Consider the following 15656-nt stretch of genomic DNA (forward strand, 5'->3'; position numbering starts at 1 on the left):
TGACATCTTTCAAGGTGTCGTGCTCTCCTTTTTACTGCAGATTTTGATTTTCTTTTACCAAATTGTAACTTATTATCTTCGTATCTGGATTCTTTTCTTACTCCGTCCAATTTTTCTCTGATTACTGATACTATTTCACTTGGAAGGGTGTCATTATTACGTTTAGTAATCAAAGCGTGTAGCATTAGACCATGGTTTAATTCACAGGAAGTCTTCATTTTGTAAAAACCTAAAAAAAATAAAAATTCAGAATGGGGGGAGAAGACTAGTTCTTTAGGGTCTGCTAGGGAAAGACCATTCGGGTTCCATTTTCGAGAACTACACGAAAACAGAAAATCTAACTCTAACAGAAATACATATTATCCTTAAAAGACTTGATTCTCCTCACACTTAGTTAGCTGTGGTGTTGAAATTGTGATTAACTTCGTTGTCAAAGATTGGTTAGAATCGTTACCTGAAGGAGCGATTGACACATGGGATGTTTTAGTTGAAAAATTTCTTAAAAGATTCTTTCCGGCATCCAAAGTCGTGAGACTTCAAGGAGAAATTGTTACGTTCGCGCAAAAGCCAAATGAAACATTATATGAGGCGTGGACAAGATTTAGAAAGTTGTTGAGAGGATGTCCTCAACACGGTTTAGACACTTATCAAATAGTGCAAATATTCTACCAAGGATGCGATGTTGCTACATGAAAAGACATCGACATAGCAGCTGGTTGTTCCATTATGAAGAAAACCGCAACTGAAGCTCCCAAAATTATTGATAACACAGCATCCCATTCGCATGAGTGGCACCAGGAAAAAGATATTTTTCTTTCATCTAAAGCGGCTAGAGCTGATTCTAGCCATGACTTAGATTCTGTTTTCGCAAAAATAGATGCTTTCGAAAGACGAATGGAAAAGATGAATAAAGATATTCACGCAATACGAATCAGTTGTGAGCAATGCGGTGGACCACACTTAACGAAAGAGTGTCACATTGAACAAACGATGGAACAACGAGAGAATGTTTCCTACATGAACCAAAGGCCGGGAAATAATTATCAAAATAATTATCAACCGCCAAGGCCAAACTTTAATCGAAATCAAAACATTCTTTACAATCCAAATGGACCCAACAATAACTCGTATAACCAACAAGGTCTGAATAACTAACCAACTCAAAACAACACTTTCAATCAACAAAGACCTAGCTTGTATAAACCACCACAACAAACCGAAGAGAAAAAGCCAAATCTAGAAGAAATGATGGCAAGGTTAATGGAATCTCAAAAATAATTTATTACATCTCAAACCCAAACAAATGAGAGGTTTGATCAGTCACTAAGAACTCAACAAGCTTCCATTTTGAATCTAGAAAAACACGTAGGTACTCTTGCTAGCATGATGAGTGAGAGGGAACAAGGAAAGCTACCGAGTAATACTGAAGTAAATCCTCGAAATGAGAATGTTAATATGGTATCAACAAATTCTGAAAAACCAGCATCAGAAGATGGGAAGGTTTTAAATATGAGTAACAATGAAGAAGTCACATCACCACCACCACCAGAGTATGTAAAGCCAGTGGTGGCGCCATACAGACCACCCATCCCGTTTCCAAGAAAAGGAGTTGAGTATGAGCAAGTAATAGGTAATAAAGTTTGTGATACCTCTGGAAAGAAGAAGAAGAAGAATAAGAAAGTGCAAGAAATAAAAACCATAGAAGTAAACCCGGTGAAGACAGTTCCACCGAAACCTCCACCCAGGTTGGGTGATCCGGGTGAATTTATTGTTCCTTGTTTACTTAGTATTTGTGTCATGTATGATGCACTAGCAGATTTAGGTGCGAGTGTGAGTGTTATGCCTCTTTCATTATATAAGAGATTAGGAGTAGGTGAGTTAAGTCCAACAGAGATGAGTGTTCGACTCTTTGATCAAACCATTAGGCACCCAGTTGGAATTGCTGACAACCTACCCGTTCAAGTAGGTAATTTAACCTTTCTAGTCGAATTTATTGTCATTGACATAGAAGAGGACCCCAAACATTCCTCTAATTTTAGGTCGACCATTCTTAGCGTCTACCGGGACGTTATTTGATGTAAGAGAGGGTAGAATGACACTTAGTAATGATGAAAAATCGATCACCTTTGTTTGTCGAAAGACTAAATCTCCACCAACTAAAACCGTTGAACCAACAAATACGATTGGTAAGAATCATGTTGTTTTACCAACTCCAACGGTAGTGCTTAACAATAATAAAACACCTAAGTGTGGGGAAGATGAAGTAACACCTAATGATGACCTGATAACAAAGAACCCCGTTGTTGATACGAAATTAAATGACCCCGTTATTAATAGTTCAATGAAGAAACTTATTAAACGGATTCGCGATGCTAGAACCAAGGGGAACTTTAAGTTATGTACCCGGTTAGTATCCAATCTATCGCCTAAAGAAAAGGCGAAACTAGTTGAATTTGTGGATATTACACAGGAATCTGACCAATGGCTTAAAGCAAAAGTCACAGATATGCAAGTTGATTATGGTCCAAAAGAAATTGACAATGAAGTTAATCACAATTTCGACACCACATCTACCTAAGTGTGGAGAGATTCAAATATTCTAAAAAGAAAATGCTGTCTAGAGTTACTTGTTCTGTTCTCGTGTAGTTCCGAGAATGGAATCCGATTGGTCTTTTTCACTAGCAGATACTAAAGAACTAGTTTTCTCCACCCATTCTGAATTTTTGTTTTGTCGGTTTTGAATAAAATTAATATGCATTTTTAAATTTAAGTTTTCTGTGAATTTAAAAACAAAATTTACTTTATTTCATTAAGTTTAAAAAATGATTTCTAAAATTCATCGTAAGTTGAAGACTAGATCATGGAACCGAAATTGCTTTACCCGAGGGCGGGGCGAAAATTTTGTTATCATTATTTTTAATTTTATTGATCTAAAGTATACCAAAAAAAAATTAAAAAACCCAAAAATCTTTGCTTTTAAAACAATCGCTTTAACGATAAATTTTTAAATTTTGTCGAGGGATGGACTAGGTAAACGTACCGAAACTACCTCTACCTAAAGTAAAAGGAAACAAAATTTTTTAAAAAAAATTATTCATTTAAATTGTTTTAATAAATAAAGGTTTTATATAAAAAAATATTATGTATATATATATGTTTGTAGTTTATCTTATGTACAAAATAGGGTAAAACATTGCACTTTCAAAGACTGGCATTAAGTTCAGCAAAAGCTACTAATTTTAATGACAAGACGTAAAATATCAAGTGTGATATAAAACAATATGTTTGCAAACTCGGTATTTTTAATCATTTTTCTACACTAATCACCCTTATGAATTTAAATTTTTACTGATTTCTTGCAAATGAGGGCATTGCATGATCTCAAGTGTGGGGAAGGGTTATAAATTCTCTCGGGTTTACACTTAGTTTAATTGCCAAATTTTGTGAAATTTTGAAAAAAATTTCAATTAAATGAATTCAAAATCATATTTATACATATTTATGAACGATAAAACTAGGTGATAATACCGAAATTATTGTTACCTCGGAAAGGACATAAATTGAGAAACAACCCAAAACACTAGAATTCATTTAAAATGGAATAGAAAGGAATAAAATGACAAAGAAAAGAATATATAAAAGCTAAGTGTGGGAAGAATGCACCAAGTTCTTTAAAACAGATATCACATATTTTTGTACAAGATTATTGCAGGTACTTTTGTTTTGGACTAAACTAATCAGTTTTACCCGATTTACTGTAATATATTTGAAAGAAAGATGGATATACACGATGAATCAATTCCATCATTAAAAGGAAGTAAAGTCTTCCGAAAAATACACTCGCTTCTTGATTTAGGTCAGGAAGTTTTCGTCCAGACCAGCTGTAGGTTGACGAAAAATCTAGAAAAGTCATCTCTAAAATCAGCAGGAAATCCACGGACCTTAGCATCAAATAGGGTCGCCATGTGGTCAGACTTATCCTAACCATGAGAGGATCTGTCTCGTAAAATAGGGAGGGCGCCGTGCAAATTAGCTTGATAAGACTAATGAATCAGACCCCCAGAAAGGATAATCTCCTTAAAGATTAAAAATCAGCTTTTAAGACTGATATTACTCAATCCTTGAGATTGACCTTAAAGATTGAGAATTACAAACTCTTGGAATTCGATGATATCTAAACTCGAGCTTGAACGAGAAAATATTTTGATCAAAATTAAAACCGATTTGTTTTCTAAAAAACCTATTTTTAATGCGTTCATTACCATTGAACGTAAAATCCTAGGAATTCAACTGGAATTCATTAGGTCACCTGAACCAAATCGGGTGTCAACCGTAAGAACGGTAGTTGCATAGCATGGTCGAAGACAGGACCTTGTGCCAGACCAAAAAACTATAGGGTGATCTTTACTATTGCTCCTACAAAGGATAGTAATTGCATCCGACACATTGTGGACCATGAACATCTGCATGTCATTAGACATTGCCTTAACAATTGCTTGTTCATCGCTTTCCTTTACAACCGGACGGTAGTTTACCGAAAGGTAATATACGGAGCAAGTAAACTGGATGTGTGTTTTCCTAATACAAGGTTAGCAAGTGGGTGACACAAAACCTCAAGTTTTGAGCTAAAATTTTAAAATCTGAAACCCACGCAACCCAAAAAACATTTTGCAAACATCGGTGAAGGGTTATTCTGAAAAACTTATCTAGGGTAAAAGCTAGAATGAATTTTCAAAAGATCAAATGTTTTCATAAAGATCCAATTTCCTTAAAGGATCTAAATTTTCATAGTCATGTGGGACTGTAAACCACATTGTTACTATCATTGTTTATACCGCCGTATCAAAATCACTGATGTATAAAGTGTGAGAATAAAAAAAAGTGATTAAAGTGAAGTGTGATTTAATTTCAAGTTCTGTATTGCTTGAGGACAAGCAACGTTCAAGTGTGGGGATATTTGATAATGCTAAAAAGGAACATATATTTCATAGCAATATCCTTCCAATATGTAAAGTTTTTAGTTGCAATTGTTCTATTTCCAAGTAATATTCGTTTAAATAAATAAGTGTGAAGACAAAAGACAAAAACGACGATTTGAAGACGCAAATGACCAAAAAGCTCAAATGTACAAGTTACAATCCAAGTGGTTCCAATTATTGATAATTAACGTCTAAATATTGACAAGAGTACAAGTCGCGGAACATAAAGTACAAGATATCTACGCATACGAAACGACGTTCGAAAATCCGAAACCGAGACATAAACCGAGTATCAACGTACGACTCAACGGAGCGAAAATTACAAGTCAACTATGCACAAGAATATAATATAATATATATATAATTATATAAAATTATATATTATTATATTATATATTATAATATTCAGCAGCCCACGTTTAACTCAATTTGGTGAGCTGGAATCCGAAGCTCCGCACTCGCGGAGCTGTAAGGCATAAAAGTACCGCACTCACGAAGCTGTATAGTTCAAAGTGGGCCTATAAAAGCTCACGCATTCTGCTCGAATTCTACACATCTTTTTCTTTTCCTTCATCAATGTAATATATATTTATATTATAATTTTAATTTAAGTTAATTTTAATAATAAAGTTATGGTTTAGTTGAGTTATTGTAAGAAATGTTTTAAGGTTTTGTAAGTCGGAACTCTGTCCGTGTAACGCTACGCAATTAATCACCACTCTAAGCTATGTTCTTCCTTTTTAAATTAATGTCTCGTAAGTAAGTTATTATTATGCTTATTTGAGCCGAAGTAATTGTGATATTGGACTAAATATTTAAGACGGGGTTATTGGATTTTGTACCATAATTCGGGTTTGGACAAAAGACCGACACTTGTGGACATTGGACTATGAACTATTAATAGATGGGGGTATTGTCTAATCGAATGACAAATCATTAGAATATGTCGAACCTATCTTCAAATTAGTTAATCTAATAATTATGAAATGATTATGCATGTCCTATTTAGTGACGTTTATACAACATCTTTTAGGATCATTTAATTAATTATTCGGGTTAAGTAATTGATTATTCAAACTGATTAAGTGGGTAAATTAATGTTCATATCTTTTTAAAATAGGGGTGGATTACATACAAGGATAATTGGTGTAATTGTTAACAAAGTAATAAAACCTTGGATATCCGCAGTCGATAACCTGGTGTAATCATTAAACAAAGTATTAAAACCTTGTTACAGTTCGAATCCCTAATTAGTTGGAATATTTGACTTCGGGAATAAGGTTAATTTGACGAGCATTTTATAATTATGACCGATGGACTATTATGGACAAAAACCAAATAGATATCAAATAATCCAGGACAAAGGACAATTAACCCAGGGTAATAAATTAAAATCAAAACGTCAAACATCATGATTACGGAAATTTAAATAAGCATAATACTTTTATTTCATATTTCATCGTACCTTTATTTACTGTCATTTTAATTACTGCAATTTACTTTATCGCAATTTAAATTGTATCATTTATATTATCGTCATTTATCTTTACGCTTTATTTAAAATCGACAAACCGGACATTAAACGGTAAAAACTCCCTTTTATAATAATATTACTATATATAATTATATATATTTTATATAAATATAGTTATTAAAAATATAGCGTTAAACTCAGCTAGCTCCCTGTGGAACGAACTGGACTTACTAAAAACTACACTACTCTACGATTAGGTACACTGCCTATAAGTGTTGTAGCAAGGTTTAGGTATATCACATTCTATATAAATAAATAAAACTTGTATCATATTTCGCCGTATTTAGTATAAAAAACAATAGTATTTTGTACACCTCCTCGGCACACATCAAAAACCTAATCATGGCCAAAACATCAACCAACCCAAAACCCGCCAAGTGACAAGAATAACTAGTCAACATAAACCCACTTCATCATCAAAAGGGGTTTCACAACTAATCAAGCTCAAACCCTAACTTGAATATCAATTCTAACAAATGAAATTCGGAGTTTGAACTTACCAATACTACCACAACGTAGCCGTGAACGAGATGAACAACTTTAAAACCCGAGCTTTGGCGAGAATCCAACTCCTTCTTCTCCAAATCAAGCTCTCTCTCTAAACCCTTTCTTTCTCTCTAGATGCAAGTGTGTGAGTGAAAAAGAGGTGAAATGAGGATAAGATAGCCAATGTATCAATTTTGTGGCTCATAAACTGACCCCAAGTGAAAAGACCCAAATACCCCTCATTTAACTCTTTTAAAAATTTCCAACAACACTCACTCAGGACCAAAAGCGGCGCTCCTAGGCCAGGAGCGGTGCTCCTAGAGACTTCCAGCTCACAAATTGAAATTAAAAATGTCCGAGCTTGAATTACGGTCGTCTAGGCTTTTGATTTGCCTCAATCCGAGTCCGTATGAGGAAGTTATGACCAAAATGGTGAAAGTGCGCATAACCTCTCTTTACACGCTCCATTCTCCACGTTTCCAACACCCGACACCTCACATATTATCTTATTAATAAAAATAATATACTTCATCGTTTAAACACCTCTCGGAACATTTGTGCTACGAAAAATGGAGTGTTACACATTTGAACCCCAAACGTTTTGGGGTTGTTCCAGGGCATTTAAACTGCGTTTTTACATGTTTTTTGACCATTTTAAGTCTAAATACATGGATATTAACTTCCAAGTCACTAATGGGTATAAATCAAAGGTTGTGACTTTTCAAGAAACTTTTTGATCCATTATAAATACACTCTTTGTGTATTTGAAAAAGGTTCCAGAATTTTAACCTTTTACACACACTTTCAACTTAAACAATTAGAAGATAAATCTCTGCAACTGTTTTTGATTGTTTTCTTTTAGCCAAGTGTAACAACCCTGATTTTTCCGTTACTTCCGTTAACCTTCCGTTGGTTTATTTAACGGCGATTATTTAACTTTTATGCGTTTACGTGTATTAAATGCGTACTTGATCTTCGGAGGGTTTCAATAATTAATATGGATTGATATTAATTCAAATAAATATTTCGGATAATGAAATACGATAAAAACGATACGATTTTGATAATAGCTTTTTGAGCAACGAAATGCTCGGGTTTATTTTAATAATTAATTTTATTAATTATTAACTTTTTAAAATATTTAATTTATTGGGTTTTTAATAAATTAAACAATTGGTTGCGTTTAACGATCGGGTTAGCGTTCTGGGCCTTCGGTACGACTAAACGACACTTAAAATGGACCACGATTACACGGAATTGTAAAACGAGAGCCCGGGAACCCATGCCAAGTGGGACACTGCCGAACACTCCATCCCCACCTTTATTTTGTTAATTTTTACTACTTTAGGGACTTAAGTGTTAATTAGGAGAGTTAGGGCTTTATATAAATACTTGTGATTAACCTAAACTAATTAAACTCTCACAAATTACTCCTACCAGTTGATTTCTTTTTCCCTCCTCCCTCCTTGCTGCTGTCGACTATACCACACACACACACACACACACACACATCAATTTTCAATTTTTTCTCAAGCCTTGAACACGAAAAGTGTAATTCTCGATCTCCTCTACGCGTTGATATAAAACTTTTAGCGATCTAAGGTATCATTACATGAACCCTAATTCTTAAAATCTGATTTTTATAAGAGTTTCATAGTTATGTTGTCAATTGCTCAAGTCTATACGCGTACGTGTTAATCGTTATCGTTATTTTGATTGTTTGATGCGCTAGGGTTTAAAAACGAATTTGTTATTGCGTGATCAGAAAAATTAAGTTTTTCAAATGTTAATTATTATGTTATAATCAGATTCCTTGCAAAAAACTATTGGGTTTAGGCTTTGGATTCTCTTGATTTCGTTTCCGTATGATTAAGTTATGTCAATTTGAATTATCGTTGTGTTTTTGTTGCTTGATCAGAAATATGGTATTGATAGACAACGAATTGGCATGTGAGACTTATACCACTGGAAATATAATTTAAGAACACTCAATTTAGACTAGGATATCATGTTGTTTGCTTATGAATAGCCCGAGATATGCTTGAATTAGTGTAAAAGTAGTTTTATACATCACTTGCATGAAAATAACCTTGTATGATAAAATGTGTTAACTTCTCTGATTAAAGCTTTGCATATTTGAAAATTAGACAAAAATAACTTCATCTTTCATGTGGATATCATAGGATAATTGTTATCTAGATCTTCGAATAATCACGTGCGAATGTGACTAACTAAATGAGAATCGAATCTGTAAATTGCACACGGTTTTATACTCTGTAGATTGTGTTTATTGATTGAAAATGTATGCTTCTGGAAAATGAAACTTAACATGATATGTGACTTATTGTTAGTTTATGTCAATCTCTGAAACCTTATGCATTGGGCACAATAGAGCCATACTTTATGTGAATTCTGATTTGAGCTGAAAACTGAATGTTCAACTTGCACGAATAAACTGTACAAATTGGCTAAACAAAAGTTTCTAGATTTTTGATATGTGTTATTTGATTTGTCCTTGAACTATAGCCACTGGTCTTGTATCAATTTCATGTTCCAAACTCCGGTTATAGCCAAAATCAAATCAGTGCGCAGTCAGAAACTGACTTGGCAAACCCCAAATGTATTCCTTCTGATTCCTGACTTTTAATTGTCGTATGAGTCCCTGGCCAGACTTTTTGGAATCAATTTTAAGTATATTTATGATCTGGAGTTTGTCATATTTACTTGAATTTTGTACTATGAGATAATGTGCTAAGTATGCTACGTGTTCATGAACTTTGTGCATAACAATAAACTGAAATTGTGAAAATGAGCATTCATGACCTAAAACGTATTGTTTGACTTAGGTTTGACATGTTGACCAATATTTGACATGAACCTACTGATGTTGACTTTATTTGACCACATTGACCAAGTTTGGCTTTCGGTTTGACTTCGGTTGACTTTGTTTGACTTGCATGATATAGTTGACTTTTACTTTGAAACGTGTCGAGTCGATCAATAAGACAACGTACACTATGAAACCACACTTATTTAAGATACATATATTGACCAACCTAAATACGTATACTTAGGTTGCATTACTCGGCTATAAATCGTACAAGTTAATTGTTCACTTTTCAATCCGAGTTTTATTCAAAGGTGAGTCTACAGTCCCGTTTTTTACATGTTTTCAGGGATGAGAATACATGCAGTTATACTTACATTTTCAAATACTTTTGTATTGACATGAGTACTACATATATGCATATTGAGTTTTTTTCAAAAAGCCTCTAGCTTGAATACTTTTAATACCATCGGTGTAAGCACAATTTAGATGGACGGATTCGTTAGGTTGACAACCTCACCCGCTATAAAAACTGTGGTGCATTTATTTTGAACATTAAATACATTTGAACAAGTGTATAACATTTTACGAGGTAAGGCGGGTATAGTGGCTTCTATACTCGGGTCATTGCTAGTATTCAGGTGCTCAGATTATGCAAACATCTCGTGGTCAAGGAAACTAAACTATTTTTCCGATAATTGTTTTTCAGATACTGTTATACTTTTAAACCTGTAGATTCACCAACATTATTTGTTGACCTGTTTTTGCGTGTTGTTATTCTCAGGTATTAATTGCTTCCGCTGTAAACTGTTACCGTTACGTAGTAGTCAAGCCAAGCACTAGGACCAGATTTAACGTTCCGTCAAAGGGATTTTGACGTGGGGTTACATTTGGTATCAGAGCTGGTTTAACCTTAGCCGTAAAGGTAGTTATCGATACGTGATCCGGCTGTCATGCCGGGCACCTGAACGAACTATGCTTTTTGGTGAGTTAATCGTAGAGGGGGTTCTCACAGTGTTACCTGTGACGAAGCATTAGCTCTTACCCCTTGCGATCCCTTGCGGTTAAGGGTTGGCCAGCTTGGCAGAGATGCGGGCTGTAAAATCAGTGTCTGAGGTACGCCCAGTGATCACCGTAGGAAAGGCACTGGGTGGGTTTCTACCCCATATTTAATGTTATTACATTTGGTATCTGAGATGTGGCTATAGGGAACTAGGATACATTAGTGTGTCTAACCGTAGGGCGCATTAGTGAAGTCTAGTCTATAGCCGTGTGTCTTGGACGAATTTTATACACCATACCTGCACTATTTGCTTCACAATGCTACATGTAGGGCTACACATTACACCACATACATATACACCTTATACCATGCAACATGGACTTGGACTAAATATACTATATCACGAAACACATACGTACACCCGAAGCCATATTTAACTAAATTAAGTTAACTACGCCATCTTGAACTTATGGAGTGATGTCGAATGGAAATGTGAGATAGCGTAATGTAATGACCGGGATTACATTACGGTAACTCATATAGAAGTTCTGACATCGCGAAATAAGGAATGGGGGCTGAGTCAAGTAGGTTACCTGGATTGACAACGTTTAGAACACAAACCGTATAACCTCGAATGTAAGAAGAAACTTACCATGTGCAAATTAATTGTTAATATAGCTTGTAAATAACTTGTGATCTTGACCCAACTCATCACTGCTCGACACTGTTTGTCACCACCAATCACTACTTGTCACTACTAAGACACTACTTGAACACACTCGTCATCTAATACCACTACTCAGTACTGTTTATCACTGATAACTACTACTCAACGCCGCCTCTCACTGCTAGTCACGACTGATCACTGCTTCTCACTACTTGTCATTACTAAATACTACTTACTACTACCCTTTGCTGCTTGCTACTACTCAATACTACTCATTACTGCTTACCACTACTAAGTAATACTCGACACTACCAACACCTCCGCATTTTACTACTCGCTAATGTGCATCACAACTCATTTCTGATACGCCTTAGAGGAGGAATTCCTGATAACCGCCCGCACAATACGTTGTAGATATTGTCCACTCGATTACCAACTTACCTATCATTCAGCCATCCGCCGTCCATGATTTTGTTTTCCAACACGAGCCTACCGACTTAAGACCATTATGCCTTATTGGGTGCATTAGAGTACATGTGCATATACTTATGATGTGAGCATGCTATCTAACAACTTATACGTCACTACTATCATCACTGCTTATCACAACCCATCGCTACTTATCGCTAACTCCACCACTCATTGCTACTAGTGATACTACCAGTTACCACATCCCTCATCATTTTGTTCCAACATACTATTCTTAAGCGACAATCATTTTCATGATACCCATAAACATTACCAACCAACTTTGAACACATCGACGCGAACTACACTTCATCTGTTCCTGTGAGACACTCCCGTCTGGGAGTTTGTACCAACCCTTTTCGATTAAATATCAGATTTTGTTTGAGTTGCCATTACACCTTGTTCATTTTCATTTTCCATGAAAATCATCACGTTCTTGCTCATCAATCATAATGTTTATATATGTTGTCAACACCGGTGCTGAGAGAAGCTTTAACGCTAGAGAAATTGGTCACGACGTTTATAAACATGTACCTTCCTTAGACAACGTGTACTCTATAAAACTATTAAACTGGGAAGTTTTAACTTAGTGGTTGAAACAAACTGGTTATCTGACAATACAACCGAGGCACCTACGACCAGAAGACTATTCAAATTTCTTTCACCGACGATAATAGTGTACAAAGAAGAGATCAGTACACCGTCATGTTACACTAATTACTCGAAGGTCCAGAAGTACAGAAGAGGAGAATGTCTCGCAATTCTGACACATGTGAGTAAAGATGAGCCGACATTTAAGAGACCCGAATATTTCCCAACTATTAGAGATTGTCCGAAGGTTACATGTCCACCCCACCATGAAGTCAAATTTCGGATTGATTTGGTGCCAGCAGCTGCACCGGTTACGCGTACAATATACGCATTTGCACCTTTAGAACTACAAGAGCTTCCCATAGTGAAGAACATGAGGGTTGTAATGCCCTAAATTGTGACATGTACTAGAAGGTGTGTCACATAACCACGAATTCCCAAGTTGGAGCTCCAGTCTTGTTTGTTAAGAAGAAGGATGGGTCGATGAGATTGTGTATCGACTACAGAGAATTGAACAAGTTGACAATCAAGAACCGGTATCCGTTACCGAGGATTGATGACTTATTTGATCAACTTCAGGGATCCAGTTGTTATTCAAAGATTGATTTGAGATCTGAGTATCATCAATTGAGAGTCAAAGAAGCTGATGTCCCGAAGACAACGTTTAGAACACGTTATGGACATTATGAGTTTACAGTGATGTCGTTTGGTTTGACGAACACACCAGCAGTGTTCATGGACCTCATGAACTGTGTGTGTAAGCCATACCTAGATAAATTCGTCATTGTGTTTATTGATGATATATTGGTGTACTCCAAGAACAGAGAAGAGCACTAGCATCATCTACGTTCGATATTGACTACGCTTAGAGAAGAGTAGTTGTATGGAAAGTTCTCTAAGTGTGACTTTTGGTTACCAGAAGTGCAATTTCTTGGCCATGTTGTAGGGGCCAATGGAATACAGGTCGATCCAGCAAAGATTGAGTCGGTTAAGAATTGGGAAACTCTAAAGACGCCAACCCAGATTAGGCAATTTTTGGGTCTAGCTGGTTACTACAGGAGATTCATTGAAGGATTCTCTAAGATCGCCCGACCATTAACCGCGTTGACTCATAAGGGCAAGAAGTTTGAGTGGTCAGAACCGCAAGAGACTGCATTTCAGTTGTTGAAAGAGAAGTTAACAACTGCACCAGTATTGTCTCTACCCGAGGGAAGTGAAGATTTTGTTGTTTATTGTGATGCCTCACGTCAAGGAATGGGTTGCGTGCTTATGCAACGAAACAAGGTTATTGCTTATGGATCGCTTCCGTTAAAGATTCACGAGCAGAACTACACTACGCACGACCTTGAGTTAGGACCCGTTGTCTTTGCACTTAAAATGTGGAAACACTACCTGTTTGGAACCAAGTTCACTATCTTCACTGACCATAAGAGTTTACAGCACATATTCGATCAGAAACAGCTAACATGAGACAACGACGTTGGATGGAACTACTTAACGATTATAACTGCGAACTACAATACCATCCGGGCAAGGCGAATGTTGTAGCAGATGCCTTAAGCAGAAAGGAGCGAGAGAAACCTCTTAGGGTTAAAGCTCTTAACATAGTTGTCCGTACGAATCTCACATCACAAATCCGCGAAGCACAACAAGAAGCCATGAAACAAGAAAATGTTGATGTTGAAATTCTCAGAGGGATGGATAAGAAGTTTGACATCAAGGAGGACGAAACACGGTACTTTGCTAACCGAAATTTGGGTACCAAAATTTGGTGGATTGAAAGAACTAGTGTTGGAGGAAGAACACAAGTCAAGGCACTCAATTCATTCGGGATCAAATAAAATGTACCTGATAATGCTAAAAACGAACATATATTTCATAGCATTATCCCTCAAGAAAGACAAGCTTTTAGTTGCAATTGTTCTATTTACTAGTGATATTCGTTTAAATAATAAAAGGTGAAGACAAAAGACAGATGCGATGAATTGAAGACGAAAACGACCAAAAAGCTCAAAAGTACAAAGTACAATTAAAGTGGTTCCAATTATTGATGAGAAACGTCTCAAAATTACAAGAGTACAAGCCACAAAACGCAAAGTTCAAGATATTAAATTATACGAAAGGACGTTCGAAAATCCGGAACCGAGACATGAACCAGCTTTCAACGTACGACGCAACGGATCAGAAATTATAAATTAATTATGTATATAAATATAATATAATATATAATTAATTATATAAATTATATATTTATATTATATTTATAATAAAATCCGTCGGCAGACTAAGATCCAAACTTGGATGAGCTGGAATCCACAGCTCCGCACTCGCAGAGCTTTGAAGACCAAAATGCACCGCACTCGCGGAGCACTCTCTGCCTATAAAAGAACATGCATTTTGACGATTTATATATACCTTTTATATTTTATATATATATATTTTTCTTTCCCCATTTTTATGTATCAAGTATCACTCCAAATCGTAATCTCAATTTGTAATTTTAATTTTAAGTTAGTGATAATAATAAGGATCGATTAGTCGAATGTTTTAAGATTTTGTAAGTCGAAACTCTGTCCGTGTACCACTACGCTAATAACACCCACTGTAAGTTATGTTTATGTTATTTTCATTAATGTCTCGCAGCTAAGTTATTATTATGCTTATTTAATGCCGAAGTAATCGTGATGTTTGACTAAAAATATTAAAATTGGGTAATTGGGCTTTATACCATAATTGGGGTTTGGACAAAAGAACGACACTTGTGAAAATTAGACTATGGGCTATTAATGGGCTTTATATTTGTTTAACTACATGATAGTTTGTTAATTTTAATATAAAGATTTACAATTGGACATACCTATAAATAACCATATACACTCAATCGGACACGATGGGCGGGATATTTATATGTACGAATAATCGTTCATTTAACCGGACACGGGAATGGATTAATAGTCTATGGAATTATTAAAACAAGGGTGAAATTATGTACAAGGACACTTGGCATAATTGTTAACAAAGTATTAAAACCTTGGGTTACACGCAGTCGACATCCTGGTGTAATTATTAAACAAAGTATTAAGACCTTGTTACAGTTTAAG

The 15656-nt window shown here is 35.5% G+C and overlaps 1 non-coding gene across 1 annotated transcript; it reads right to left on the reverse strand.

Moving 5' to 3' along the window:
* Positions 1-531: 531 nt before the first annotated feature.
* LOC139846247 (small nucleolar RNA R71) lies at positions 532-638 on the reverse strand. The gene has a single exon (XR_011758975.1). It is a non-coding gene; the product is annotated as a small nucleolar RNA R71 (small nucleolar RNA).
* Positions 639-15656: the final 15018 nt, after the last annotated feature.

The sequence above is a fragment of the Rutidosis leptorrhynchoides genome, chromosome 4 (genome assembly GCF_046630445.1).
Source record: "Rutidosis leptorrhynchoides isolate AG116_Rl617_1_P2 chromosome 4, CSIRO_AGI_Rlap_v1, whole genome shotgun sequence".
NCBI classification, from domain to species: Eukaryota; Viridiplantae; Streptophyta; class Magnoliopsida; order Asterales; family Asteraceae; genus Rutidosis; species Rutidosis leptorrhynchoides.